The following is a 27,160-nucleotide window of genomic DNA, read 5'->3' as shown; positions in this document are numbered from 1 at the left end:
AATCTTTAATTTCATTACATACCAATTACATACTATTTTTTCAATAGGATATTTGCCTTGTTGAATACACAGGATAATTGGTGCTCGGGGGAGGAATTAAGCTTGTGCAGTAAAGGGGACTGTTGTCTAAAAGTCTCCCTTGCTTGTTTCAGAAGTTGCAATGTATGTAGTGAAAGAAGCAGGGGATTGCAGGAACAGAAAGGATGGTCTCCTGGTTAAGGTAGTTTAATATCTCAGAGACGCATAGACTTTAAGGTCATAAGGGACCAATATGATCATCTAGTCTGACCACCTGCACAACGCAGGCCACAGAACCTTACCCACCCACTCCTGTAATAGACCCCTAACCTATGACTGAGTTACTCAAGTCCTCAGATCATGGTTTAAAGACTTCAAGATACAGAATCCACCAGCAAGTGATCCATGCCCCATGCTACAGAGGAAGGCTAAAAAACCCCAAGGCCTCTGCCAATCTTCCCCCGGGAAAATTCCTTCCTGACCCCAAATATGAACCTGAGCATGCGGGCAAGACTCACCAGCCAGACACCCAACAAAGAATTCTCTGTAGTAACTCAGAGCCCACCCCATCAAATGTCCCATCACAGGCCATTGGCATATTTACCACCAGTAGTCAAAGATCATTTAATTGCCAAATTAGGCTGTCCCATCATACCATCCCCTCCATAAATTTATCAAGCTCAGTTTTGAAGCTAGCCAGGTTTTTTGCCCCCCACTGCTCTCCTTGGAAGGCTATTCCAGAACTTCACTCCTCTGATGGTTAGAAGCCTTCGTCTAATTTCAAGTCTAAACTTTCTGATGGGCAGTTTATATCCATTTGTTCTTGTGTCCACATTGGCACTGAATTTAAATAATTCCTCTCCCTCCTTGGTATTTATCCTTCTGATGTATTTAGAGAAAGCAATCATCTCTCTCCTCAACCTTCTTTGGTTAGGCTAAACAAGCCAAGTTCTTTGATTCTCTGTATTTTGAAGTCTTTAAACCATGATTTAAGGACTTGAGAAACTCAGTCTTAGGTTAGGGGTCTATTACAGGAGTGGGTGGATAAGGTTCTTTGAGTCTCCTCTCATAAGGCAGGTTTTCCATTCCATTCCATGGATCATCCTAATAGCCCTTCTCTACTCTGTTCCAGTTTGGATTAATCTCTCAAACATGGGGAACCAGAACTGCACACAATATTCCAAATGAGGTCTCACCAGCACCTTGTGTAATGCTACTAACACCTCCCTATCTCTACTGGAAATACCTTGTCTGATGCATCCTAGGACCCCATTAGTTTTTTTCACAGCCACATGACATTGGCAGCTCATAGTTATCCTGTGATCAACCAATACGCCCAGGTCCTTCTCCTCCTCTGTCACTTCCAACTGAGGCGTCCCTAGATTGTAGATTTTAGTCCCTAAATGCATGATCTTGCACTTTCCATTATTAAATTTCATCCTATTTCTATTACTCCACTTTACAAGATCATCTAGATGTTATTGCATGATATCCTGATCCTTCTCTGTATTGGCAATACCTCCCAACTTTGTGTCATCCGCAAACTTTTTAGCACATTGCCACATTTTGTGCCACGGTCAATGATAAAAAGATTATATAAGACTGGTCCCAAGACCGATCCCTGAATGAACTCCACAAGTAACCTCCCTCCAGCCTGGTAGTTTACACCTTTCAGTATGACCCGCTGTAGTGTCCCCTTTAACCAGTTCCTTATCCACCTTTCAATTTTCATATTAATCCTCATCTTTTCCAATTTAACTAATAATTCCCCATCTGGAACCGTATCACCCCGAAGAACTGGATTCTCACCCTGCATCTGCCTCAGAGTTCCTAGGTTATGCTGGGCAAGTCACTTTAAGCCACTAAATAAAGCCAATAACTTTTCGTACTTTTGCCACTAATTACGTTTTCCTCATTTTCTGGTGCTCAACTCAAAACAACCAGGGCCTGATCTGTAGAAATGCTGAGCACACTCAACTGAAAGTAAAGTCAATGACAATGAACATACACAGTGCTTTAAAAAATAATAATAATAAAAAAAAGCCAAGTACACTGGAAGAATCAAGCCCTAGAAGTCTCAGGTTGTCACCAAAGTTAACTGACACTTTTGACTTTAACCTCTCCATGCTTCAATTCCCCATATTTGAAATGGGTACAATTCCACCTCACCTACTGTGAAGATACATTTATTAGTGTTTTTGAAGCATCCAGGTGATACAGTGATGAGTGACAAAAAACTGATGAAGAAATTGATAATCCAAATCATGTGTTGAATGCAGAATTGTGTAAGATAAATAAGGCATATGGCTACATATTGAATACAGAGAATAAAAAGAAAAACTTAATAGCTATCAGTTGCACCATTCACCCTGTGCACTGAATGAGGAAGGGTATTTGTGAAAGCAAAAGAGTATGTAATCATGTCATTGAGGACTATCATAATGCATATGCACAAGAGGGCTGAATTATAGTTGCCTAGGCTACCTTAATTATGGTGTTTCTTAATTATGAATGTTTGATTTTACAAGCAGAACATTCTTTTAATGTAGGTTTGGTGCTTTTGTTTGTTTATTTAATATATGTTGGTTGTTAAAGAGTCATGAGATGTTAATGATTTCCAGGAGCCCAAATTCCAACCGATAACCCAGATAAAAGTTAGTATGTACCATTACCTCCCTGCCCCAAGCCAACCAGTCCCCCTTTAAACATAACACAATCTTTCCTAGGATAATTATTGACTTTTAAGTGAAGAAGAATAGAATATATAGGAATATATAAATTTTATATATACACACACAATATACATTTTTAGAAAGGTTTGATATAAATATTAAGGAAAAATTGTGCTAAATTTGCTCATGCAGGAGTGCTGCACTTCACGATGGTCACTCCTGCTAGCAGCACTTTTGGCTGGAGAAGAGCCAAGAACCAGAGCCAAATGTACCACTGACTTCCATTAAAGCTCCCTGTCGAAAGAGAGGGAGCCAGACTCCTAGGGCAGCTGAGGAAACAATCATAACAAAAAATGCAATTCTACTGAAAGCAACATACAAGGTCAGTGGATTTGTGCCTCTGAACCATCTAAAATTAAACCCACATTAGCTCTGTCTCTAAACACTTGTGAGCTACTAAGCAATGGTTTTTTTCTTCTTTCAATCAGCGTTAGCTCAATAACAACTACTTCACCAAAGAAAAGCACTTAACATTGTTTTATGTCAAAAACTTAAATCTGCTTTATTATATTTCTTTAGTTTCTGAAAGACTGAGCATAACCTCTACATTACTGCCAAAGCTTGTAGCTGAAGCAGAAATGAGTCCTACATGCTCCAAATTCCTTACACTGGAACATCAATAAAGTAATTCACTGCTTCTCTTACTAGCAGCTGTTGGCATTCTAAACACTTATTTTGATTAGTGAATTTTGCAGTGCTCTGCATTTGATTACGAACAAGCTCAATGGCTGCGTAAATGCTTTCCTTGACCTCCAGGGTAACAATTCTGGCTACCGCAAAAATCTGGCCCACTGAAAATATTCACTCTGAAAGCCTTAGAAGTTGAAATTTCCTCACTTTGTTCCATTTTGTGAAATTAGTTCAATTTTCACGAAAAAAATGGAACTATATTTTTCACAATAATATGGCAAGGTTTTTGTGTGTGTGTTAAATAACGTCAGGGAAAAAGGTCCTGGTTTGGACTGAAATACTTGTTTCAGTACAAAACGTAATCTTTATCATGTGAAAATGCAAATTTTCATGTACTTTGCATTTATAAAACATGAGTTGTTATAACATTTTGCACTGAAGTCACCAAAGGCACAATTTCAAAACTCTTCAATATATATTGTCATAATCCACATGGCCCTAAGCAAAATATTCATGCAAACTGTTCAACAGGTGGCCTTGTCTTCTATGGTTGGATACTTCCATCTGAAGTTTCCAATGATAATGTTATTACTGACAAATATAATTACTGCCACAAATTCTAATTTAGAGGCTAATCTACAAATAAAAAAAAATAGAAACAAAACGTCCATTACAGAATTGTCCTTCCCACTGCGGTAAACAGACAAGTTACTCATCAAGGAAGGAAAATTTGTTTAAAGAATTAAAAAAAAAAAAAAAAAGACGAAGGAATTGCTGCACATTGGCCATCCCACTGAGATGGCTAACAGTCTAAACTTGGTGATTCTTATCTACATCTCATACCACCACAGCTGCAGTCAGCAAAGATGCTCAAACTGGAGCTCATCCAGAACAAAGAGAGATGTCATGCATGGCAAGCTTTGTAAGCTAACTCCCATCCCGGCCCAAAATGGCCTGAATTTGTTGACCTTCATGGCACACTGCGTAGCCGATCTACTTATTCAGGAATTTGAGGAAGTAGGCAGATAATAAAAGCTAATGTTGGTGGAAAAGGGATATTGTTTGGGCTTGGCTTTATACGATAGATGGCCCCAGGCTGCAAAAGACTTCAAGCGAGGTGGGAAAATGGATAGAAGTCTTGAGAACATCCCTTATGTTAGGTGTTTGGATTTTGTCACATATTGCTGAGTAAACAGAGCACTGATCTCAGGATGCAGAATGTAAGGGAAAGTGAAATTGATTTCCAAATATGGAATTCAAATTCTGCTCTCTGTTCGCTTCAATGTAAATACTAAGGAACTCCACGAATGTCAGGGAACTTGGACTGGAATAACTGAAATAAGAATCCAGCACATAGTTGGTTACTAAATGTAGGATCTCAAATGATTAAATAGTTTTAAGAAAAGAATGTTTACACTTTAATGTGAGGACAACCTCCCTTGCCCACTCTTACAAGCAAACAAAACCCAGAGAAATTCAAAGAACAAGCTGACATTGCATCCTTCATGCACTGTTACCACTTAGTACTGCAGGGAGATTTCAGCTCAAGGGAGACCTGTTGTACCATATAATATTTCTGGGATAAACACGTTGTCTTTTAAAAAGAGGCTTGTGTGTTCCTTGCCCAACAACAAGGCACAGACATAATACAGAATACCAATCAATATTTAATTTCACACAATATTTTGGAATCAAAACTATTTGTTTGTGTTTTAATCTACTGAAAAGACCAGACATGAATCAAGATTCATTTCAAGATAATTTCTCAGTAAAAAATGCCTAAGAAAAAAAAATCAATATTAATTATTAATCTTAAAAGTTGAATTCCATTAGGACATTAAGAAAACTTATAAATAAAAAATTCACCCATATGATTTTTTCCCATAGATATGTGGCCTGATAACCACTTTAGTTAATTGATTTTGTCACTTTATATTAGTTTTGAACCAAATTTATAAATCAGATAAAAATGAACAGATCAAAAAAAGACTGATGGTAAGGATATTCTCATTTACCATCCTTGAAAAGTAACTAAGATCCCGAAAGAAATACCAGATCCGAATGTATCAATATTTTCCACTTTGGGCCTGTTTTCAGTTATGCCCCAAATGCAGCATCACATGAAATTTAATACTCTAACAAAATCCTTCTACACAAAAGGGAAGTCATACAAAGTTCCTCTCGTATCTCTGAAAACCGAGCTGCCCCAGCATTAGTGGCTCATTTTGTTTAGTTTTGATGGGAAAGTCTTCCCCTTATGGGTTTGAGCTAAAACAAGAGGAAAGCAAAGATGGGTCCTAAAGACATCATGTGGGTGCAGATCAGCATCTCTCTGATAAGCTTGGGGGACAGAGGACAAACCGCACTATATAATTCACCTAGAAGAGGAGCAGCATGTGTTATTTTAACAAGCATCGTTAACTGCAGCATACATGAAGGGAAGTGAGGAGGTATGGCCATGCTTCCAGGCCGGCAAGTCACATCCCCTTTCTATAGTTGCTCCTGGTGGTTAGAACAGTGAAAAGGCAACATCCCTGACTCCACTCCAAGAACATCCACACTGCACTGTTTTCTTTCACTTTAGCTCAGCAGGAAAATAGCAAACCCGTTTGTGATATCGTTGTCTTATACCAGTGTAATGTCAAAAATTACATGTTATAGCATTGCCAGACAATTCTAATATCACAGTGATAGAAACAATAGAAATACAAAGACAAAGAGACCCAGAAAATCAAGCTGTGGGGAGTGGTGGGAACATGAACAGCTTGTCTAAATAAACGTAGCTCAGGTAATCAGCAAAAATCTAAACAAAAGGTAAACAGACTGATCTTCTGGGTGCCACACTTTAGGAAAGATGAGGATAAATTGGAGACAGTCCAAAGGAGAGCAACAAAAATGAGGAAAAGCTGAAAGAACCGGACATGTTTAGTCTTGAGAAAAGTAGATGGAGGGGGGACCTAATAGCAGCCTTATGTTAAGGACTATTACAGAGAGAGCACAGTGATCAATTGTTCTCCATGGCTGCTGAAGGAAGGACAAGAATAAATGGGCTTAATCTACAGCAAGGGAGATTTATGTTAGATATTAGGAAAAGCTTTCGAACTATAAAGGTAGTTAAGCTCTGGAATGGGCTTCTAATGGAAGTTGTGGAATCCTCATCATCGGAAGTTCTTTAGAACAGGTTGGACAAACACGTGTCAGGGATGGTCTAGGTTTATTTGGTCCTGAGTCAGTGCAGAACCTGATGACCTCTTGAGGTCCCTTCCAGACCTACTGTTATGGCTGGGTCAGAATTTGCTGTCACAAGACAGAAGTCAAAAGTTGGCTGGGTCACAATACCAGGTGGTCAGAGGCAGGAGACAAACTAGAGATCAGAACCACGAGGCAGATACCAGGAGTCAAGCAGGGAGAGCAGAAGCAAGAAGCACAAGGCACACAGTCTAGAGCAGAGTGGAACCCAGTTGTTTGGACAGCTTCCAGTTCCTGCTGCTGACTTAAGGAAGGCCAGCGGGCAACTCAGCCACTCTGGGCCTCCACCACTCGGACTTCAGGGCCAAAACCTCATACTGGGGGTGGGTTTCACGGGTCCCAGCAAAGCTACTGTCAGCAGGTTTGCCAGGTGAAGAGTTGAATTGGTTGCTCCCATGAACCCTGCAGGCCTGAGTCTGAGACCCATGGGTCATGACGATACCTACAGTTCTGTGATTCTGTGTTTGAAGATGATGTGGTCCATGGTTCTTAAACAAGAAAGGTCTTTAATAATAAGGAACAGTTGAGAAGTATTCTGGAAAGATATAGCTTTAGCCTTTACCCTATACACTGTAGCTGGCTCACTGAAGGCTGTGTCATTTCCTTACCTTATAATTTCCCAGTCCGGAAATGACAACTTGTTACCATTTTACAAAAAAAGCTATATCAATGAGTTATTTGAAATATTTTTTCCAATATAAAAATCTTTAGCCAGATTCTTAGCTGGGGTAAATAGGCATACATATATTGAGTTCAGTAGAGCTACATCAAGTTGCACCAGCTGAGATTCTGACTCTGGTCAACAAACAGGTGCCAATTAACATAGTACAAGAGGTTTCTGTGCCCACAAAGAACAACTTGTTTTCTGTAGACCAACACCAAGGAGTGTAATCAACAAGAGTTCCAACATCAGCAACTGTAAAATATTATGAAAAATAAATTAGGAGAAAGCATGTGATCTAATGGGGGAGGGTGTGTACACACTATTTATTCCTCAAATCCTTTATAGTGGTATGATGATTTTGCTTTTACATCCAAATAACTTTGCAGAAGCAGAACAATCCCTCCCTTTCCCCCCATTTTAGATGGTTTTAAAAGGCCGCTTGTCACCTTGGGCCCCAAAGAACTCTTTTCTCCTCCAAAACACCAAGAAAAAGTAGTTCACAGTTCAAGTTAACTGTCTGTTAAACTGTGTGTGTAAGATTGTCCAATGCATGGTAGGAGAGTTCTACATGACGAAGGGATTGGTGTTCAGCACTGTCCACTTTCACAATTAATCAGCACTCAACACAGGTATTACAGTAACTAGGGACTATCATCATTTGTATCATGATAGTGCTTAGGGACCCCAAACAGAGATCAGGCCCCCATTGTATTAGGTACTGTTCATACAAGCTAAAAGAAAAAGAAAAAAGTGAGAGGTTCTCCGCCCAAGAAAGTTTGCACTTTAAGTGGACATGTGCAGTCTCGCCTGTTATTTTTATAGGTACACTCCAATGAATCATAACACAATTGCTTTAATTCATAAAGTTTGCTATAAACTGGGTTTGTACACTCCTTACTTCTCTACTATTCCTATTGGGGTAATCCCAAGATCCCATACCAATGACAGCTTTTCCAAATCCTGCTGCTTCAGCAGACCAAGCATACAGAGGGTTAAGGATCTTGTTTTATAACAGCATCACTGGTATTGTAGGTGTACACTTGCAGAGAGCAGTAAACTAAACTAAGCCACCGTGACACCAGTTCTAGCATCAGAGCAGGAGCATTATGTACACCGACACTGACTGAGAACGGTGCTTTTGGAATGTACTTTTCAGAAGTACTGAGCACCCACAAATGCAGATGAAGAATAGGAGATGCAATTTGTTAGCACTACAGAGAATTGAGTCCACAGTGGTTACTGTGACTACAATTCACCTACTTTGTTTCAATTTGTAAATTTAAACCAAGTCACCATAGAAGCAGCTAGCTTCTTTGAAAATGTACATTATAAATTGTGAAAACCTTTTTTTTTAAACATTTTTGAGAGGCATTGGAAAAGCACAAGATTTAGAATTCTACAAATACAGTTTTAAGGAACACAACAGAATCGTCAATTATGTGAGATGATTATTACAGATAAATCACGTAATCCAGGAAAAAGGGTTTAAATTAGTGTTGCATAGGAGATCAATATGGCAAAAAGAATAATAAACTAGGTGGATCCACCATAGTTGTTTGCATATCTTGCAACTTACATCCATGCACATTTGTTTTGTCCCTGGTTTACGATCTTAAAACAAAATGTATTTATTTAATGCAAGTTTTACAGCTCACTTTAACTATTCTCGTTTGCTGAAGTAATGGGAATTTCTCTCATAGAAACTGCATATGATCTGTTGAGCTGTTGTTTTCATTGCCGTCTCTTTTAGGTTCAGAGCTCATCTCCGCTCTACGTGAACATTTGCCAGTCTTTGCTGAAGAAAGAGCTTTGACTACAGATACTTAACATAGTGAACTGACTGCCTTGGGCTTCTACTTAAAGGTGGTTCCTTCTGGCCAAGTACATAGAACATTTGCAAAGGAACATGTTTCAATAGTACTTTCAAAAAGTACTTTAGCTTTGAAGACTTTCAATGAGACCATGAAAGAGAGATATTTTCAAATATATATTATGTTGTTTTATAGAAAATTATTACAGCCCCCATAGGCCCGCAACAAGTTCAATTTTTCTAATATCGCCTTAAAAAAAATCTTGGAAACAAGCCATGCTAATCTCTTCACACTTCAGGCAGTTCATGGATCCCATTTCATGGCTCATTCAAAAGGAAGATTAGAAGGCCTTTTACCTTTTTGTGTATAAAATGGTTTAATTCACAAGGGATTCAAGTCAGCATAAGTATTCAAAAATAGCATGCTTCCTATATGAATCACATTTTGTTCATCCTGATTAAGCCATGTTGCACTTGTATAGTCATCAATAGCTGTTGCTTCTTGTGTGCTGCAAAGCATGAACCATATATGCAGAAACTCACTCAACTTGGATGTTTGAGTGAGTTCAATTTTTTTTTAGTAATTATTCATTAGTGGATTTCTAACTCATTTCACAACAATGCTACCAAATCAAAACAATTATTAAATTATGTGAACAACATATGATGGTGGTTTCTAGGGAAAGAAAATAAGAAAACTTAATTATTTACTAGTAATCTCATTTACATAGAGCCTTATATCCCAAAAGGACCTAAAAGGATTCACAGAGGGAATAAACATTTTCTCAGCAAGAACTTCTGCACAAAGCAACACCAACAGTTTAGGACAAGGGAAGAATAATGTGTCCAATTGAAACTGGAGAGGGAATTTAAGAAAGCAGATTCTAACTAATCTTGTTGGAATCTAGCCACAAGAGTAGAGCTAACCTCCCTACTCCAGTGAAAGAAAACATGGGACTTTAAATGAATACCGAGTGGACAAGACCTCTATTATGCATCTCTTCCTCAAAGATGCTACTTTCTGTAGCATAGTGACCTTAGCATTGGGCTGACGAGGCCAACCATTGTTTTGATATCTGACAAGATCACACAGGCTGAGGCAGCATGGCTGCAAGCTGTAAAAATTAACTACCACACTAAGTAACTGGTCTGAGCAATCAGAGAAGGATGTACACAGTTTATAGCCAACTCCTGGTTTCACTTTAGTAGTCCTCTTTTTCCCTTGGTTTTACTACGTGTCCATGCTACTTTTTACAAGCAATATGATCAATCGCATGCAGCAATCTACTTACACGGATACAAAATATATAAACTGATTAACCAATAAACACCATTTACCATTTTTGCCTATTGTTGAAGTTTTGGTTTCTCTCTTTTTACAGCTGCTACACTGCTGCAGTAAAAAAATAAAATAAAAAATTACAAGATGTGAACATTAGAGACACAGGGCTGGGCTGTAACTCTGAGTAAGAGGTGGTCCATAGCTGCACTGCCTCAAGAGCAGAGAAGAAAATGAATGGTCACTCAGAGTCAATTCCTGCCCCGTTTCCCCCTTGCTGCAGGATGGAGAGGGAGAACGAACAGAAGGGAGTGGGAACTTAATTTCCCCCCTTGTCATTGAGCAGTTTATACCACCCAGGCACAGGGTTAGCTATTATGGCCTACAGAACAAGAGCTATTCCCAATCCCCTGACCAGGTGCTCACAGTGGAGTGAGCAGCCCCTATTCTCCGCACAACAGGTAAAGTCATAATCTGAGCTGGGCCAACCGAGGGAATAATTGAGAAAGGAGGGAGGGAAAAAGCTTATCCACCCTCACTCCCCTGCACAGGCTAAGTAAAAGTTGTGACAATTTAGCCACAGGCAGAAGGAGCTAGAAGGGTAATATGGCCTCTTTCCTTTCTCCAGTTATTAGAAGCACTTTGACCACACTGTGGCATTGTGGCATGGAGTTTTATTAGAGGCAAGGCTGATAATATTGCCTATTATTGAGGCTGCAACTTTTCATTATAAGACCATGTTTTCAGTTTATAACTTTGCCAAAAACTTTAACCTTTTGGCTGAAACATTCCGCACTTGGTGTCTGACTCAGACTGTGGTTTGTTTTGGTTTGCTTTTAAAAAATTGGAACCACAGTGGTTCAGTCATTTCTAAGAATCAAGCTATTACATTGATTTGCCCATGTTAAATTCTGTTGATCTTTCAGCTGAACAGCTGCACTGTCCCCATGTTTTGGAATAGGGACTTGGAATTTGACAGATGGTGCCAGTGCCTTTGGCAGTCCTCATGAATATCCCCCCAAATTCAGCCATGTTATAAGCCATAAAAGTTGCAGTTCACACACGCTCAATAGAGACTTCGATTTTAGCAGAAGAAATCTCTGAAGATATGAGCCTCACTGAGCACCCTTGAGTCTCTGACAGCACTTATTGCTGATCAGGGTGTGCATGCTCCAACCCTTCATAGCTCCTACATATGGCAGGACGGCTCATGGGCCATATGCACAGAGGGACTGAGCATGCTCTCTCCAGCTCTTGACTAGCAGGGCAAAGTCAGACTTTCCTTGTAATGGTAGAACCAGGCGCTGGAACTGAGATCAGGGAGCCTCTCTCCTGTGCTCTCACTGACCTCCTTCCCTCCAGCATGTGGAGGAAGCCATCTAATTCCAGTGCAGAGGGGACAAATCTGGACTAGGGGACATGGAAAGGAGGAGTTTTGGACAAGGAGCCTGGTGAGACTGGGACTGTAGGGAGAAAGGAGAGAGAAACTGGAACAGGGCATGGAGACTGGGACCAGGAATCAAAGAGGGAAAGGATGAGGAGCAAACGGGGCACCAGCTGCCTAGACAGTGGTGGTGGGGGGAACACTGAGATCAGATGAGGGAGGAAGACTGGTGGGCAGGGGTGTGGAGACTGGGATTGGCTGGACAAGGAGACTAGAACTAGGAATCAATATTTGGGAAAATGTTAGGGGTGGTGGTGAAAAGACAGATCAGACAAGAGGCTAGGGTGTGGCAGGACAAAGTTTGGAACAAGTAGCCAGGACGGGGGAGATAAGGTGAGAAGCATGAGATTGCAGTAAGACCCTGGAAAGGGAGACTAGGATGGGAGCCGAGATGGGGGGCAAGGGAGAGAAATAATCAAGGAGCCAAGAAGGGGAAACTGGAACTGGCTGGGTGAGAAATCTGGGGACAAAGTGGGATGGGGGAAGAGAGACTGGGAGTTGGGTTGATTGGGACTCTGATGGCAAGCCTAAAGGGGGAGACTAGGACTGGGAAGGCAAGAATGGGCCTGGGATAAGGAGCCCACTGGGGGGGGGGGGGGACACGACGACGACGACGGGGGACACAGAACTGGCATAGGGCAAAATGTCACGCTTTTTTTTTTTTTTTTTGCAGGGGGAGGGGAGGAGAGCACCTCAGTCAGTTTAGTGCATTTGAAACTTACCTTATGACTCTCAAAAATCTTCGGTTTTCAAAAAATTATTATGAAGGAGGAAGTCTTAAAAACAGATCATATGTGGTGTATATAGTACTTTGCAGTTAGCAAAATTATGAGCCAAGTCCCCACTGCCTTGTGTCCTTTAGAATTTAAGCTCTTTGGAGCAGGGACTGTCTCTAACTCTGTATGTTGCTTACACAATAGGGCCTGACTGGGGGCTTCTCCGTGCAACATACAGATATCATACAGATAAGAAATCATTTGCACCTGTGTGAAATGAGCACACAGTGGGATTAAATGTTGCCATTCTGACTGGATAGCATCTGATACTTGTGTAGAGGGAGTGTGGATAACAAAACAAGGTGAATGACAGGAGAGAATCGGGCCCTCTCTCTTTATAGGTTTTTTAGGGTTTTTTTTAATACGTTTAAGTTTTGAATTACTTACTGTTCACATGCCTCCCCATTCAATATTTATATAGTTATTCCTATAATACGAAGTAACAGCGATAAGTCTGCTATCCCAATGAAATAATGGTGCAAACAGAGAAATACAGAAATCTTTCACTGTTCTTATAAAATCCTCAGTTTGATGTCAGACGAGTTAAAGAAAAGTGTATTTTATAACAGGGAGATGGACTGAAAGTTTTATAGCATGACAATGAAAATGCTATAAATTAAATAATCATGATTTTAATAAGCACAATTACAGCAATACACATGCTGTCTAGACATAGTGGAATGGAACATACAACTCCTAAAGTAAACAATATTTATTGTAAGGAACAACCAAAGTAAATTATGGTCCTTTTCTTATCCTGAGATATGCTAAAGCCTGTAACAGGTGGTGATTTTTTTTTTAAATGAAGCATAGGCAAATAGGTTGTAACCTATTTATTTTAAAATTTACAATGCTTCAGCAACCCTAGTAACATAATCTAAATTCAACCAGCATTTTGAATTTTTGTGCACTTCACAAGGCAAAATAGCATTTGCTTTTCTTTACTTGAATCAGAGTTTAGACACAATTTATGAGGAAAGTATTTACCTGTTTCAGTCCAGGTAATTATGCACTGCATAAAGCAATTTGTGTATTCATAGCTCTGGTTTCCAACTTGCGAATTCCAAAGAGATACACCTTTAAAAGGTAAAAGCACCAAAAAGTTTAATTGTCCTGAAATGAAGTCACTAGATGGCATAGGGTGCCATCTAAACTAACTAAATTAAAGCTCTGGAGATGGGACATGTCTTTCCCATTCCCCCTTCTCTTTCTGAAAAAGTTATGGGAAAAAAAGTACTTTCGGTTTTTTTTTGTTTGTTTGTTTGTTTTTTTTTATTAAAGAGAATGCTCAAAAGATACCTGCAGTCTCACTGAGATGCATCTTTGGTTGCCGGTTTAAAGGCTATTAACTTTGGTCTGATTACCTTTCTTTCTTCTCTTCTTGAACTTTCCCAGGGACAAATACAGGTTTTACTGAGGTCAATGACAAAACTAATTACTTTAATGGAGCCAGGATTTTCCTGAGTGAAGTCATGTAATGAAGAAGGTCCTGTAGTTTCTCACTCCACATTTGGAAGTGGAAGTGTGGCTTTTAGGTAAAAGTGAGATAATGGATAACGATAATAATCTATATGTATATTTCATTATTATACTCTTTGTGGATTGCCACAACTTTATGGAGCTTTCCACAAAACTCAGTAAGCAGCGGGGTTTTTATTTATTTACTGTTTTAAAGGGGTAGCCGATAGCCCATTTGTGAGCTAAATCATGCAGCATGTACTAAAATATATATTCCATGGGGTAAGTGGGTGGGCTTTACCATTGATGTTCATGACTATTAGTATTCCATAAATTTTTCAGTTCAGGGGCTGGATCAGGTCTGTTTATTGTATTTATCATTCCTCTCCAGTGTAGGAGAATTCTCACAGGACAATAAAGCAACCTTTTAAAGGTTAATGATCACCAGAAATAAGTGTTAAGCACATTTTCTCTTTCACGATGTGTATTCCTGAATTAATCTAAAATAAAAGTCATGCCTCAGTTCAGGCACACATTTAGCTTATTAAGTAGCCATCCATACCTTCAGTGGTTATGATTTCAAAAACTGTCAATGTTCAGGTATCCTGATGATGAAGGCATTGCATCTAGAGTAAGGTACTTCACCATATTTACTAGGATATTTGATAGGACATCTGAAAGACTGAGTTTCTCACCCTCACTTCAGTCCCTGTACACTAAATGAAAGGGCCATAGCAGCATCGAGAGGATCTAAAACCCACAAATCTGGCCAGAGGACAATTTCCCAGCAAAACAAGTATGGAAGACAGACACAGACGGTCTTCTGAGTACCCCTTCACAAAAACCAGCATCAACAATGTTCCAGGCACAGGGTTGGGATAAGAAGGAGTGTGTGTTGGGTGTGGAAGGAGGTGGAGCCACAACACAGTGCTGCTGCCCATAAACATCCCTGGGCAGCTGCCTAAGTCATGACAGAGGCTGCTCAACCCTGGAGGAATAGTTAAGAATTGGGATGGTGCAAAGGAGGCTTAAAGCCACTTCACCCCTCTCTCCCACTGGACTACGTCTCTTACAGGCACAGCACAGGGTCCCACTCTCTATATCAAGAACCAACACAACACTTCTGACAAATAAATAAAACAACTAATGCATAAGTGATAATGAAGGTTTATAGACTGATTCTGAGCCAATTGGAGTCAATGGCAAAGCTGTCTGACTGCAGTGGTGCAGGATCAGAAACAAATCTCCATCCATATATAAGCACCTTTCATTCAAATATTTAAAGGATTGAACATATTTCACAAAAGGATTTTTCTATATATCTGGATCACTTCACTCATTGCTGGATTGCAGCCACCTTTTCGAGGACAGGTGGCAGCTACAACTGATTTAAAACATGAAAATTAGCTGAATTTCTTTTCCTGTTGTTTTCCTTACCATTTCAAGGTCAGTGATTTAACACATCATAGCAAAGTGACACAATAGTTCAGGACATTCAAAGGAAACAAGAGTGGAATTTTAGACAGCATCATGTAATCACCCCAATTCAAATTGAGCCAGGACATCAAGACCCACTCTAATTCATGTGAAAAGTGTCATCACGTTTTAAATGACTGAGCTGCCAGAATCATCAGTTAACATGTAACTCCTCAAAACTGCACCTGGAGAATCACAGTGGTCTTTAGCATTAAGTATGGCCACTGACTCTCTACTAACTGCATCAACTGCTGGATCAAAGCCACTTCTTACAGCACCATTGGAGGTCTTCATCCCAGTACTGTCTGGATCGCAATCTACTTTGCACGTGAAACCCGATGAGCACTAAAGGTGAAATCTGCCTCTGTGCATAGAGTCAGCACATGGTCTGTGCACCCCTTATGCCCTCTGTAAAGGGTCTGAAGTGGGATTTCAGCAGTCTTGTACTAATTCTCAGCACAGGAGTGAATTTCATCCTAAGAGATTATTAATGTCAGCGAAGTATTGCTTTTCAAAACCATTTAAATTATATTTTGCAGCATGCTTTGAGAAACAAACCCAGCAAACTGGAAAGGGGAGTTGCAAGCAAATCAGCTTTCTAAATATTTGTTCCTTTTCTCTTTTACTCCCAGGAAACACAGCACATTCCTGTGTCTATTGAGGTGACACCAATGATGAACACATACATTGCACATGATGAACGAGGGCTCAGATTTTGCTAGTACTGTACATCATTGGCCTTATCTACAGAAACTGCAGCTGGTCTAGGACAAGATAAAAAAGGACAATCTCTTAAAAGATTAATAGTTGTTTTGTGAAAAGGCAAAAGTAGATAAACAAATGAAGCACACACAGTCAACTGTATATGCGCTAAGGAGACAATCATTTTGGCAAACAGGAAAAAAATCAAGGATACTGTAACTTTTTTGTAAAAACACTACAACAGATAAATTCAGGTAAGCAGATTTTACATGCAAGAACTCCTTAGTACTTAAGCATACTTACTATTTTTATTTATGTTCTTTAACTTGCTCTTAGCATTAAAAACCTTGGTTTTGTTTGCATTAATTAGAGGATAAAATTGATATTTCTTAGCAGCATTCTTTATCACAGGATACAGGGAGATCTGAAGACTGAAGTATTAACATTCAATCAGTATTGTTAATGTAATTAATCCCAATTCTAACCCTCCTCTTATTTCTCAAGGCCTCAGAGATAAGCTCTCTTTTACATCATTCAAGACTCAAAGAAGGTGCCTTTTATATAAGAGTGAAACCTTCCATCTGAGCCTCCATGTTGTATTTCCAACATTGACAGCAAGCATGTTAGAGATACTGACTGGAGCGTGTGTCTCACCAAGAATACTTTCACAAACTAATTTATAAACTGAAAAAGGAACATAAATGAGGAAGTTGAATAAACTTACTGAGCACAGACTTAGAGCAGAAAAACTATTAGATGAGAAAAATACAGTTTTCTATTTAACTGCAATGAAGGTCAACAGATGCATTTAAAATTTACGGAATGGCTACTCCAGCTTTATAATTCTCTAGTGAAAAATCAGTCTTCTAATCAGTCTGTAGTTAATTGTTTTTCACGGATTTCCTTTACCTATGCTGCCTTGATGCTGTGTATGCAGAGCTACATTTAAGCTTCAACAAGCTTCCCTGATGCTCTCACAGACAAGCCCAGACAAAATGGATTTCGTTCAGGTTCTAGTTAATCACCCTAAATTCCATTACTAAACTTAAATGTAAAATAAAACTGTTGCTATGCCTTGCCTCCCTCTACTCCCCCAAGTTGTCATAGTTTTGTTTTATTTCTGACTTTTTTAGGCTTTGTCTCAATGCTGTTGCAATGACTGCTAATTTAGGGAAAATCCTAACTTTTAATCCTAGGATTTCAGAAAAATCTTAGTAAGAAATAATAATCTGTGAGACCATGACTACTTTTCTTAGTTTAAGTTATGCAGGCATGAATTTTCCCAACTAAACCTGTAGTGCCTCTCTTTCATCTCAGCAACAGTGCAAGAATATTCCCTTCTCAACATCTACCCTTCTGCTTTTGAGGTAATGGTTTCTTGTGGTTCTACTTTTCTAGGTCAGTCTCATCTCTTTGTGTGTGTAGAGATATCACACTGGATAGTTTCTGGTCTATGGAGATGCTGATATCCATGCTGATTGCTAGGGACTTGCAATATACAGTTCAGCAGAAACTCAATCATTGTTAAAACTTTTGCAGTACTAAGAGTAATTGGGTATCAAGCTTCTTCATCCCAGATAAATATATGACGTTGTATAAATTATATTTATAAATAACCTTTAAGCACAATAGAGGGTCTAATTTCATTATGTTTCATTATGGCAAGAGATTGACAACAGTCCTTCCCTCCACCCTTCCAGAATTACTATGACAGTAGAATAAATTATGTAAACATGTCTAGGAGATTTCCAGTACCACAGCCCAAGAGCATAGTCTAGTTGAGATTATTAAATCAAACTTGTTTCTGTTGCATGAGAAAGGTCATTCTGAAGGAACAAGCAGAGTTATCAAGAACGAATTATGTTGATCCATCGACAATATTATATTTATTAAAGCTGACCTGGGAAATATTTAAGAAGTCTTCTTAAAGGTTGCCCTTCAAAATAAGGCTTAAGATGTATATTTTGCAGATCTCTTCATCTGATGCCTGCAAAAGTTGAGGGCACATGTTTATATGAGCAAACTCTAACATAAGCAAAGGCAAAAGCAAAGGCTGCCTCACATTTTTTACATCTGTGAAATTATTTCTTGGTTGATAGTTTTCATATCCTAATAGGTTCATTCCTAAAGATTGGGCTCAGTTCTGTTGACTTTAATCGGAGTTTTTAGTGCATGAAGATGGCAGGAGTGGGCTCACTGGGGGTATCTACGGGTTCTTTCTTAGCGGCTTCCTTGAAATCATGCCTCAGATTGCAAATGCATTTTTATACATTTCACAGACAAAAAGCTTCATTTAATGTTAGTGAAGGTTACGATCATCAATAAACTCAACCATAAAAAAAAAAAAAAAAGGCAATACAAAATTAAGATTGAAAAGGTTGCAAAGTCAAGCACCCAAATTAGGAAATGCCAGAATGAACATTGCCCATGCAAACTTAATTTGGCCTCCTTATGTGTATACATTTTGATACAGCACTTCATTACATGCAGAAGTGACTATCTGGTGTATGTGACTTGCCCCGCAACACAAAGGAATTTAGTGACAGAAGCAGGGACAGAATTCAAGACTCCAGAGCAGGACATTCTACTGTCCTAACCACAAGACCATCCTTTCTCTTCATTCAGTCCCCTACTTCGTTCAGTACAAACCTTCCAACTTCTGCAACAAGTGAGGCAGATGAACTACAGACAACAGTTTCTATTCTTATCTTTGTGAAGCTCCTTATTTCACCACTCAATGCCATGTTTACCAATATATTGAAAATAATTAAACTAAACTGTACTCAGGCAAAACCTGGTATGTGTGGGCTTTTCCCTACGATTTCAATTTTACTGCAGCTTCTAAATTACTTTTTTTTTTTTTAATTGTGTAACAGAAAACTGAGTAGGGACTCATCTATAATTTTCTGCTTTTTTAAAAAAGTAAATTATTCAGAAAGCCACAGTCCCCAATTTGTAAGAAGTACCTAAACAATATACATGAAAAGGAGCTGTAATTCTGTATCTTATTTTCATATAACACTTCACAGGAAAGTAATAATTACCCTTTGAAAAGAAACAGTGTAACTTACCACAGGACCTATCTAAAGGAGCACAGCAGGAGTTTATCAAAACAGTATGATTTCATTACAGTTCCTCTTGTGACCTCTCTTATAACCTCATGGTAGTCTGAGATAAGTCAAGCCGCTGCCATGAGAATCAGGCAATAGTGACTCTCCTCAAGTATGCAAATGAAATGGAAGGCAGGAGTGATGAGTGGCTGATTATCTCTCATGTCACAATATTAACACTCAGCAGCTGCCAGAGCAGTAAATGTGCATTGGGGCAGGGGGGAAAGAGGGGGGGAAATCAGGCTTTTTTGACGTTCCAGTTTTTCCAGAATTCATTAAAAAACCCAACGTTTTCACTGAAATCTGCAACAAAACAAGCTCCAGTCAGGACGCTACATCCACTTTTTGGGTTTACAGCATGTAACAATGCTCTTACTGAAGAGACAGATTTCTAGTGTGCTGTACAGTCAGGCTGCTTGAAGAAATGAGAGACCTAGGAATGATCTCTCCTAGATGTAAACATTTCCAGTCATTCACAAATGAAAAAATACAAATAGAGATTAAGCAGAGTCTGATAATTTAAGTGAAAGCAAAATATTAAAAGTGATGGTGTCTGTGGCAAAAATCTATTGGGTAATCTACTTCTCAAACAGTTCTTCCAAAAAAAGGGATTTGGTCCAGATGACATTTTGAAGCCAGTACTTAGTAAACAGACATCTTTCTAAGGATACTCAAAGCATGTTTATATAGGATATTGTTTAGTTAACTTTCAATACAAGTTACAGCTGGAGTAAATTGGCTACCACACTGCAGTGATAATTTACTGGGTAGAGAAGGAGTATCTAGATAGATACTGTGGTTGACTCCAACACTTTGGTGTTTTGTTTATTCAACGGAAGACTCCCACACCAGTACACACTATCGTAATTGTTTATCCCCTAAGCCCCTGATAGACCATGAGTGTAGTAAAGGATTTTCATCAGCTTCACACATCAAGGCTCTTTTGGAGTGTTAGCATCAGTGTATTTGCAGTTTTTAATTTATTTTTGACAGCTTACTCTAATTCCAAAAGCAGAGTTTTTCACGGTTCTCCCTCGCTAATAGATTTATCAATAGCTAGGAGGAACATTTTATCGACTTTCCATCTTATACAAATGTAGCAGAGTTTCCAACTCCCCTTCTGAAACAAACCTGGAAATCCTTTGCTTCAATTTAACTTTAGCTATGAGGGCAAAGCAAGAGATGAAATTTGTAACAGGCAGGTGTGTTCATTTTTATCATTGATACCTGTGGCAGGTAGAGACCTGCAGGCTCTATATCATTGGTATCTACTGAAACCATTAATACCAGTGGGCTAAATTATTAATCCCTTACACATATTGATGAGCAATTTACTCACATGAGTAATTTCATTAGCTAGCACAGGACAATTCATCTGTGCTTTACGAAGTGGCTAACTTCCTTAGCATAGTAATTAAAAAGGTGATTAAGGCAATCAATGGAGCTGATTAGATCTAGGCCAAGATGAGGGCTGGCCTTATGCAAGTGCCCAAGGGAGTGAGAGAGAGGGAACAAGGAACCTTCTGTTTCCTTCCAGAGAAGGCAGCCTGGCCAGAAGTCAGTCATTGTTCTCCTTAAACCTCCAAGGACCACCTCCTTTTCTGACCGAAAAGACTGACAAAAACCTTGACTGGCTTTAATGGCTGCAGGATCCATCCCTGACCAATGAATAGATGAAATCAAGGAATAGGAATTTTAGGCTGAATATCAGGGTAGAATGTGGACTAGACACTCAAATAGAAACCCCATCATCTGAGACCTTTAAAAACTAATGTACGCTGGACAAAGCACTAGGAAAATTTACTGAAATTAGGGGGTTGATTGGAACCTGAGCAACGCAGTGGACTAGACGACTCAATTAGTGTTATCAGTCCATTATTTCTATTATAGTCTTACTCTTTTCAGATAGCTGCTATAGCCAGGGTTATACCTTCAGTCCAGCCAGGAAAGGAGGCAAGCAGCCATTTTTAGAAGAGAGATCTGCTACCTTTCAATATTGGTAAATAGAATACACATATATTGAGTAAGCGCTGTCAGCTAAAAGTGTGAATTATCAGAGATATGGTAAACTGCCACCTTCTAAATCCTAAATTAGGTCACACATTTACTGAACCTGCTGCTTTTTGCCATCAGTCCCAACACTAATTTCCTAACCCTCCAGCTAACAAAGTAGAAGGATTTTATCCCCACCCCATCCACAATACTTCCAAGCAACACTGCATGCTGTCAAAAGGCAAGACAAATATCCTCTAACACAGAGGGCCCCATTTCTTTTTCATCAGGTACATTTCTTATCTTACATTAAACAATGAGTAACACACATACCCTCAACTCATCACTCAGGAAGGGAGTACCCTGGAGTGGCTTGGCTGGCACGCAGGTAGTAAAAGTCAAGGGTTTTAACTTCTCTTTCCAGGCTGGGGTAGGAGCTTGATATGGAAGTCAGAGCCTGAAAAGGAAACAAACCACAAAGTGAGTTAAATCCAAAATATAAGCTTTGGTATCTAGCACCCCAAACATGACAGGACAAGGTTTGCAGATTATAGGTCAAATCCTCATTTTCCCCACTTTCCAAAAATGGAAAATATAACTTCAACACAATGGAAAAATAAAAACATGAACTGCATTCATTTGTTTTGGAGTCTCACAGCACAATCTGCGATTAAGGAACAGTTCTTGAAAGCCTTGCTATCCACAGCATGGGTCCCTAGTAATTTTCATAAGAAGGAGATTGATAACACTCAAGTAATTCCAGCAAATTCAAATTCAGGTATATTGCTAAAAGCAGTTTTCTGCATTGGCTCACATTTAACCAGTACTATTTTTTGTGTTAAGTTTTTGTGAGTACACTCAGATGTGGACCTTGAGAAAACATTGTCTTGAATGATAACATTCTTGATTCCCTCTACTCTATTACAAAGTTCAAAAAGCCTGGCATCAAAAAGGACTTCTCTCTGCAAATATATAACTAGCCCTCTGTAGCTTCTAATCACCCAAATGAACCATTAAGCTTGTCTGACAGAGAGAGAGAGAGAGAGAGAGAGAGAGAGAGAGAGTTATTTAAACCCTAGCCTGGACCTTGATAAAACAGGTTTCCTCTGTTAAGTCAGGAACCACCTTGCACCCATGCACACTAGTTGTCATTCACATTCTGATAGTTTTAGTGAGATTTAAAGTTGATGGAATAAAGTTTGGAGACACAGTTTGATTAAAAAATAAATAAAAATAAGCATCACTAAAACATCAAACTGGCAGTAGGATGGTCAACCCTTCTGCCTCACAGCCAAGACCTGGTTAATCCTGCTAATCAGAGGAATGCTGAAAGTCCTTGGGGTAAAATGCTGGCATTGGTCCACTTTCTATCCATGGCAACCTAGTCTTGCTTAACATCTGTTTATAAATTTAAAAAGCTCTTGGGCTTACAAGATATCTTTAATTCATGTAAATCAACTGTCTATCTTTCAATACTCCCACTGCTATGTGAATCAGCTGTGGTATCTAAGAAATAAAAAGTTTGAATATATGGCTAAGATTTGGAGAAATGTTATGAAAAATTCAGCAGCTAATAATTGAACTACAGTAGTTGATTGCTTTAGGATTGCATAGCAAGGTACATCAATTCCAAAGATAGATTACATATGACACATTGAAAATCATCTATGCAGATAACACCTGTGATGAACAGGGAAGACAATGCTAACTTTTGCAACTTGGGTACAATTTGATAAATCTCCCAACCCATCAGGTAATAGGTGCTGAACTGGGGAACTAAAATTCTTGATCATGTTTGTATGGCTAGGAGCTCTTCAGTGACTAGAAAAGTCTCTCATGGACATTGCTAAGAATTTTACTTTAAGATTCCAGCTACATCTTTTAAAAGAGGTGTTGCTGGAAAAAGTAATTGAATATTTTTAAAATAAACACATATTTTCCTTCAGATCTTCTGTGATTAACTCATATGGAAGAAAGGTCTGCATATGACAAATGCTCCTGCCACTCATGTGGTCACAAGTGTAAGTCTGAGATTTGAAGCACAATTCAGAATTATTCTCTGTAGATAGTCATCCCAAGATTAAACCTCAGCAACATTTGTCACTTTGTCAAGTGTCTTACCCCTGGAATTTCTTCACTGAACGTTTATGTAGACAGGGTAAAAAGTTGCAGCAAAATGAGTATTTAATATCTTTTTCTTTACAAGCATTTTATACTTTACATACATTGACAGCAATGTGTGGAAAATAGAATTATAAACAATATGTTTAATTACAATTATTGCATTCATGTTCCAGTTCTGCAGTTTGACATGGGAAGAATTTATATCATTCAGATACACACATGCTGCTACTTCCAACTGTTGCCAAAATAGGTTATTAATTGCCAAATGCTTGCAACATACCATTGTTCTTCACAGTTATAAATGGCTGGCTATGTCTAGACCATTGTGATTCCCAAATGTCAGGCACAGAATGTCTTATCTGCTGAATAATAATCTATGTTAAAACATTAGGAGGTAATTATATCTTGACAGGATGCCACTTTTTTGTTATGCCAGACTCTGCAGTAGAACCTCACTAATTCACACTAATAAATGGGAGATTATTTACAAATTAGCAACTAAATGAGTAAATATGATAAAAAATATGAAAGATACCTCATCATGAAATGTGCTGAGTAGTTTGCTTTTAATAAGAGCTCAAAGTATGCAGTGGAGTGCAATACAGTATTGGTAAAAGTACAATAGTATATTTGATAATGTAGCAATGTCACAGAATAAGATCTCTCCCTGTCACCTGCTATTAAATCTTTCATGAGAATGGGATGATAAAATGGTTTATTTGTGTGTATTACTGGTTTTGTAATTTAGTAAACTGAAAATTAGAGAGACTAACACAAAATGGAAAGTGTGTCTCGGAATGGCTTTAAAATGAACTCGGACCGTTTTTAAAACTTCTCAGGCAATTTGCATATTATAATTACTTCATGGACATGCATCTGAAATACCAGTAAATATTTCAGTGAGCCTATTAAGAGTGCCTAAAATCAGTAATTAACATATTACAGAGCATACAACATCATCCTTATGACCAAAATAGGCTGTACATCCACTTTCTCCCTGCTTTTTGAAAAGTACATATTTAGGAGCAAGACAAACAGCAATGAAGTGTTATTTAAAATGCCAAATCCATATAAACGCATAAGCTACATTAAAAGAACACTATTAAAGTTGCAAAGTCAAGCACTTAAAATTTAGGTAATATCAGAATTAGGTTTGCCAGTTCAAGCTTAATTTGCATCCCTCATACATACACTTTCTAAATAGTTTTTAATTACACGATCATATTCTATTTTTTTCCCACAGGACCACTGTCTAATGGAGTGCAACAAATGAATGGTGCTCACTTAATGAGCACCTATACAATATTTTGTTTCTTCCCGCCTCATTGTTCAATATGTGGCCTCACGCCTTATTTACTGCACACTACTCTAACCCTGCTCTCAAGACAGTATTAATTTCCTCATGGGCTTTTCTACAGTGCTCATCATCACTATGACATCAATGTTTCACAAACATTAAATTAATTTATACTCACAACAGCCCTGTGATGTAACAGGATGGTATTATCCCCACTTTAAAAAAGGGAAACTGAGGCACAAAGACATTAATGTCAAAAGAATCCACCAATTTTGGGTGCTGAATTTGAGAGACCTAGGACCTGATTTTTCAGACTACCAGACTATATAGAACTTTACAGGTTCAAAGCACAGCCTCCCATTGACTTCAGCTGCATCTGAGAGTGCTCAGCACTTCAGCATCTCAAAGCCCAGTGTCTCAAATTAGGCACCCAGAAAATGAGAAACACACAATTAATGATCATCTATGAAAAACTTGGCTTAAGGAACTTGTCCAGCATCACACAGGAACTCTGCGGTAGCAGCAGAAATAAAATCCAGTTTTCCAGGCAACATTCAGCTAAGTTAACCATGAGACTGTCCTTTCTCTTCCTGCAATCCCCCACGTCATTTGCAAACACCTTCCAACTCACGCAGGCACACACACACACTTTTCTGTCAGGATTTGGGCATGGAACAAAATCCTCCTCCCCTTTTACTTTTGTGAAACTCCCACTGGGAGCTGTACGCATAGGAACTACGGGTGCAGGGGGTGCTTCCATGCCCTCTGGCCTGAAGTGGTTTCCATTATATACAGGGTTTATAGTTTGGCTCAGTGGTTCTCAGTATCCCCACTATACACATTGTTCCAGCACCCTGAGCTGTGCGTGTAAGGTAATCAGGATGGGGCCCCTCATGCCACTCCCATTTCGCTGGAGTAATAGCTTTTATTATAGCAAATATCTGCATAAACCACAGATTAGTTACAGCAAATTTGTGCGCTGAAGCTTGGCACCTTTAAAACCAGCTGGCATGGTACTGACTATGCCCCGAGCTAGAAACCCACACGGCCATTTGCTCAGGAGAACAGCTAAACAGAAGCTGCCTGGTCACTCTAACCACCATCAAGTTGAAGGGTGGCTTTCAGAAATGATACAAGGTATGATTGGTATCACTCTTTATATTCTCTTTCTGTACATTACAGGTTTCATTGCCCTCCCTTTCTGAGATGGATTATAGACAGACATTACTATTAAACTTCTTTACGGTGAAGCACCATGTCGCAGTTTCTAAACTAGTTTGGCTGTAAACTGTTATTTATCTTTCAGTTCATTTTTTTCTTTACTCCAGAGCAGCTCCAAAGAGCAATCTATCACTAAAAGACAAGAAAACACCTGCTATTCCAGTGGGACCAAGAGCAAATGCACAGCTGTTTCAGATAGCTCCATACAGTAGATACACTCAAATAACACCACTTAAGAGCTTTTCTTCAGGGTTTTGTTATACTTGGACAAATTTAAGAGCTAAATAGACAATTTGAAGCTAAATTCTACACACACTTGTCCTTGCATGGCAGGTGGCCTTGACTAAGGCTAGCTTGCTTTATATTTTTTTCATAAATATGGACCAGGGAGATCTTTATTTGTCCTGGCTGCCGAGACCTCTCCTAGCCATAGTGAGCTCACAGCAGTCCCCTTGCTGGATATTTTAATCTTTTTACAGAACTGCTCAACACCAAGTCACATAGCACGGTACCAAACTGTAAACATAACTAATTGAATAAATATGCTCCTCCCACCCCTGGTCAAAACAATAAGACTGTGAACGCTCCTTCTCACAGGGATTTAAGATAGGCCATGCACCAGGCCTGACTGTCAACTGGCTCTGCAGAATTAAGAAGGGCAGCTAATTCCATGGCAAAGGGCCCTCCACTGAGCACCTCCTCTTACTGGATGTTCAAATGCAAAGACAGCACACACACAAAAAAACAACCCCAAAACAAAAAAGGCTCAGCTGATTTCAAATGCAATGGTGGAACACGGGAAAATAAACTGGTCAGATAAGCCAAAGCCCAAATCTTTCAGGGCTTTCTAAATAAACTACAAGGCTCATTGCCAGCCTTTGCTTTCTGATGGTCTATCTTGGAGAGTTTTGGAAACATCCCGCCTTTTGTGTTTGTGAGAGACAATTGTATTTTCCCAACTTTCTAATTATGTAGGGAATTGGGGTGGGTGGGGTGCCCGAGGACCACTGCATTTGTTCTACATTGTATCTGCAGCATTGGTTCATGTGTGTTTTGTTCTGCCTTCACCATATTGCATCTACATGCCTTGTAATAGGTTCCTTGTCCTGTATCACGGATAAGATACATAAATAAAACCATTTCTTGCTGGTTGTTACAGAAACACTGTTTTTTCTAAA

At 39.0% G+C, this 27,160-nt stretch overlaps 1 protein-coding gene across 10 annotated transcripts in view; it reads right to left on the bottom strand.

Moving 5' to 3' along the window:
• Window positions 1-27,160, bottom strand: part of SULF2 (sulfatase 2) — a 209,140-nt gene that overhangs the window by 130,637 nt on the left and 51,343 nt on the right. For 8 of the 10 annotated variants that reach the window (XR_010921001.1, XM_067554306.1, XM_067554303.1 and 5 more), the window contains 2 exons: window positions 21,674-21,797; window positions 18,139-18,225 (listed from right to left, as the gene is read on the bottom strand). The gene's annotated coding sequence lies outside the window, so the exon portion shown is untranslated. Of the gene's footprint in view, window positions 1-18,138; window positions 18,226-19,309; window positions 19,652-21,673; window positions 21,798-27,160 lie in introns of all 10 variants that reach the window. The other 2 variants (XM_067554304.1, XM_067554308.1) reach the window with 2 other exon arrangements.

Source organism: Emydura macquarii, unplaced genomic scaffold, assembly GCF_026122565.2.
Source record: "Emydura macquarii macquarii isolate MOO-44397 ecotype Brisbane River unplaced genomic scaffold, CSIRO-AGI_Emac_v2 contig_1483, whole genome shotgun sequence".
In the NCBI taxonomy this organism is placed as follows: domain Eukaryota; kingdom Metazoa; phylum Chordata; order Testudines; family Chelidae; genus Emydura; species Emydura macquarii.
This window is presented reverse-complemented; position numbering and strand designations above follow the sequence as displayed.